The 4,555-nt window shown below is 44.1% G+C and overlaps 1 pseudogene; it reads right to left on the bottom strand.

Annotated features, from left to right (window-relative positions):
- LOC111971565 (amino acid transporter heavy chain SLC3A2-like) overlaps nt 1-4,555 on the bottom strand; it is a 15,628-nt pseudogene that overhangs the window by 9,724 nt on the left and 1,349 nt on the right.

The raw sequence follows: 4,555 nt of genomic DNA, 5'->3' as shown, positions 1-4,555 counted from the left end.
AGAGGACAAGAGTACTAATGAAGGGTAGAATCATTTAAACACACAGAGAGAGATAATGAAGGTAGTCATTTAAACACACAGAGACAGACTGGAGGACAAAGAGATGAGATAATGAAGTTTTTCAGGAATGGCAACAGATGTCTCTATCACACACAGTCTCACCCCTGAGTTGTCCAGTACTTTAGCCAATTGTCAGGGCTCTTAAACCAGGGGTCATGCTCCAGGTTAGGGGTCAGATTCAACACCACAGAATCTGCAGAGAGACGGTAAATTACGAGTGCTTGAAGTTCGAGGGAAGCGTGAGATCGTTAAAAAAAGGAGCTTCAGCCAAAGGTGGAGAGTATTTTAAGGGTTTTATTCAGGTCCATGGTGATTCTATTGTCAGCTAACGGGTTAAGCAGAGTCCGGCTCAGATCAGAGACAGGGACAGCCGTCTTACTGATCCATATTTAATGAGATCAAGTCTCAGTTCACGCCCAATGGAGACCAACAGTAGCACTTACCCTTCTTGGTGGGCCCTATGTCCAGCAGAACCAGCAGGTCCTGGTCAGATTCCTACCCCCGGGGTCGCATAGAGGGACCAGGCTAGAGCTGCTTCGCTTGGTCCTTGCATGACGTGTGAAAGGCCCCAGAACCCAGCCCATTCACCTTCAAACTGGTTCAGACTGATCCTAGTACCTCAAACGACACTGGACGAAGAGAAGAGAGAAAATAAGAGAATTGTCGAAAGGGATGTGGGACAGAGAGGAAGGAGAGGGAGATGACCAAGAAAGGTAAAGGAGAGAGAGAAGGGGCAAAAGGGAGAGTGTCAGAGCGTGGTGGGAGAGGTGAGAGGGAAGAAACGTGACCAAAAGAGGGAAAGTGATAAAAAGAGAGTAGGTTGAACATCTCCTTCAGTCGGTAGTGATGTGGAAAAAAGAGTAGTCACCTTCGTTGTGTTCGTGTGTGGTTTCCGTGTGTGTGTTCGTGTGTTGTCGTGTGTGTGTGTTCCTGTGTGTGTTCCTGTGATGTGTTCCTGTGTGTGTTCCTGCTGTGTGTTTCGTGTGTGTGTTCGTGTGTGTGTTCCTGTGTGTTCTGTGTGTGTTCCGTCATGTGTGTGTGCCTGTGTGTGTTCGTGTGTGGTGCGTGGTGTTCGTGCGTGTGTGTGTGCGTGTGCGGAAAAAGGGAAGGATGGTCTGTGTCGAATCCCAGTTTTACTGGAGCCAAACATCAGGATTGGGAAAACTGGTTTCTCTGAGAATTTCTGTTTAACATTATAATGGGAGAAATGTGGGAGAATCTGTTTAACGTATAAATGGGAAGGAGAATTGTGGGAGTATCTGAACTTATTTTTAGCCCAAGTCTGTCCTTTAAAACTTACTGAAATGACAACTACTTGTCTGTTCTATCAGAAAGGGGAAGAGGTATTTAGACCAAAGGCTGATGTCATAATTGCTGACTTGGCTAACAGCTGTCAAGTAGGTCCAGAGGCCAGGGGCCCGGTTTCCCCCGTTGCCATGGAACTTAGGCTTCCAGTTGTTTTAACAATGCATCTTTCCCACAATGCGCCCGAGATGTAACATGTGTTTCCCAAAGACCACCATGCAGAGATAACGTTCGTAAGAGGCATTGTTTGAGGCATGGGCGGGCAGGTTAGCCTAGTGGTTAGGAGCGTTGGACTAGCTTGTGTGCTGTAACCGAAAGGTTGGGCAAGATCGAATCCTCAAGCTACATTAGGTACAAATCTGGTCCGTTTCTGCCCTGAAACAGGCAGTTAAACAACTGTTCCCGGGTAGGCAGTCATTGGAAAATAAGGAATGTTCTCATTAACTGACTGCCTCGTGAAATAAAGGTTCGAAATTGTCTATGTGTTGATCTCCTCAATAGGATCGGGAAGTAGCGATGCTCTTCAGGTCAGCTACTCGCCATTCAAATCTTTCCTAAACATTAAAATTGATTCCACAATACTGACACGGATCAGCTCTAGAGAGATAATATCACAGCTAATTGTAATGCTTAACACTACGATACGCCACTTAACACTAGATTTGGCGCACCATTGCATACGTTAGGCTCCACATCAGGAAATATATTGAGGCCCAAAATGATTTGACGGAGCCATATATAGCTCAATAAAACTCAATGAATGTTTTTTATCGAAGATGTCATCTCGTTTTAATCGCTTTATATATTATAACTCAAAGACCGACTGGCAACTTGGATATTTGTAGTCAACTTCATTGTGACGTAATCGGTGGTCTCAGAGACCAAAATAACATCTCGATTTCTATGTTTAACAGAGGATCTCCTCGTGTATAAAGTAGGAGAGAACCAAACATCCCAACTACCCACACCGTTTCAACCGGTGGTCTGGAGGTAGTCTGTAAATAACCAGCTATGTAATAACGGTTTTTCTGGAAAACAGCTCAAACTTTAACGATTTGCTCCTTACGCAGGTTCTAACGGATTAAACTAGCATAAGATACTTTTGGGGAACCAGGCGACTGGGCAGGTCTGGAGAATGAGGACGGTCATCAAACAGGCAGCCCCTTTCCTAACGGACTGACTAGGCATTACAACCACAGACAGGGCAGGCCCCTTCCTAAGGACTGAATAGGGCCAAATTACAACCACAAGACAAACTAAGGACCTCGGCTGTTTCATCAGCATCTTGTGGGTTCAAGTAGGCTGTTGACCATTCCTAAACCACGTCCTACACTCTCTTTTCTAACCATTCGTTTCCTGACTTCTTAAAACCACGTCCTGAACATTCTAAACCACCTACTGTTACCTCGACATTCTAAACCACGTCCTGACATTCTATAAACACGTCCGACATTCTAAAACCACGTCCTGACATTTCTAAAGCCACCGTCTGACATTCCTTGACATTCTAAATCTCTATCCTCTGTACATTCATAAATTCACGGTCCTGAACATTCTATAATCACGTCCTGGACATTTCAAACCACGCGCTGACATTCTAATTACCATCTTTTGTCCTGTGACATTGCCTGACATTCATTATAAGTCCAATCCTGACTTGTTGCTACACCGTATGTTCGTGGGGGTGCCTGAGACATTCTAAAATCACGTCCTGACATTTCTAAATCACGCCTGACATTCCAAATCACGTTCCTGGACATTCAAAATCACGTTCTCGACATTCAAAAATCACGTCCTGGACATTCTAAAATCACGTCCCATGACATTCTAAATCACTGACATCTAATCACTTCCTGACATCAAAATCACGTCCTGGAACAATTCTAAATCACGTCCTGACATTCTAAATCACGTTCCTGACATTCTTAAATCACGTGCCTGGACGATTCAAAAATCACGTCCTGACATTCAAAAATCACATCCTGACATCATCAACATCCACATCTCTGCATTCAATCACGTTCCTGACATGTCTAAATCACGTTCTGACATTCTAAATCACCTTGACATTCTAAATTCCCACTGACATTTCTTAAATTACCCCTGACGATTCTAAATCACGCCCTGACATTCTAAAATCACGTCCTGTGAAGTTCTAAAATCACCGTCCTGACATTCTAAAATCACGTCCTGACTTCTAAATCACTGACATTCTAAATCACGTCCATTGCTAGAAGCCTCTGTTCATTTCCTTCCGTTCCTGTGGTTAAAGACATCAAGGTCAGAGATCTGGCAGAGAGGACTCTGGTTCCACCAGTATGATCAACTACATTACCCATAATGCTGTGTGTATGATGTCCTGTTTTATCTGGTAGAGAGGACCCTGGTTCCACCAGTATGATCTACTACATTACCCATAATGCTGTGTGTCTAACATTCGGTTTTATCTTAGTAGAAATTCCTGGAGGTAATGGTGTCCTATCACCTTTTTCAATACCCTCACCTTTGATTCCCTTGTCGTGGTTGAAGGCGTCCAGGTCAGCGATCTGATAGAGAGGACCCTGYTTCCACCAGTTCATCTCAGGTATGGGTTTACACCTGGGGGCCTGGACGATGATCACTATGGCCCCAGCCAGCATCCCCACCCAGCCCAACCAGAACAAGACCAGGAGCAGCCAGCGTGTCCTCACCCACCTGGAGGGGAAAGAGAGGAGGAAGGGGAGGGAGATGGGAGGAAAGGGTCAAAATAAGTTTCAATTGTATACTGAACATAAAATATAAACACAATGTAGTTTTGGACCATTTTCCACGAGCTAAAATAAGAGTCCAAAAATTTTCCACGAGCTAAAATAAGAGTCCAGACATTTTCCACGAGCTAAAATAAGAGTCCAGACATTTTCCATCGGCACAAAAAGCTTTTCTCAAATTTTGTGCATAAATTTGTTTACATTCCTGTTAGTGAGTATTTCTCCTTTGCCAATTATGCTGATTCAACAGCCTAATTATTACCCTGATTAAACGGCATAATTATTACACAGGTGCACCTTGTGTTGGAGACAAAAGACCCACTAAAATGTGCAGAGGAAGCGTGCAATTGGCATATTAACTGCAGGAATGTCAAACAGAGCTGTTGCCAGATAATTGACTGTTCATTTCACAACCATAAGCCGCCTCCAACGACGTTTTAGAT

Source organism: Salvelinus sp. IW2-2015, linkage group LG2 (assembly GCF_002910315.2).
Source record: "Salvelinus sp. IW2-2015 linkage group LG2, ASM291031v2, whole genome shotgun sequence".
NCBI classification, from domain to species: Eukaryota; Metazoa; Chordata; class Actinopteri; order Salmoniformes; family Salmonidae; genus Salvelinus; species Salvelinus sp. IW2-2015.
The sequence above is the reverse complement of the archived record's forward strand: the minus strand, read 5'-3'. Positions and strand labels throughout refer to the sequence as shown.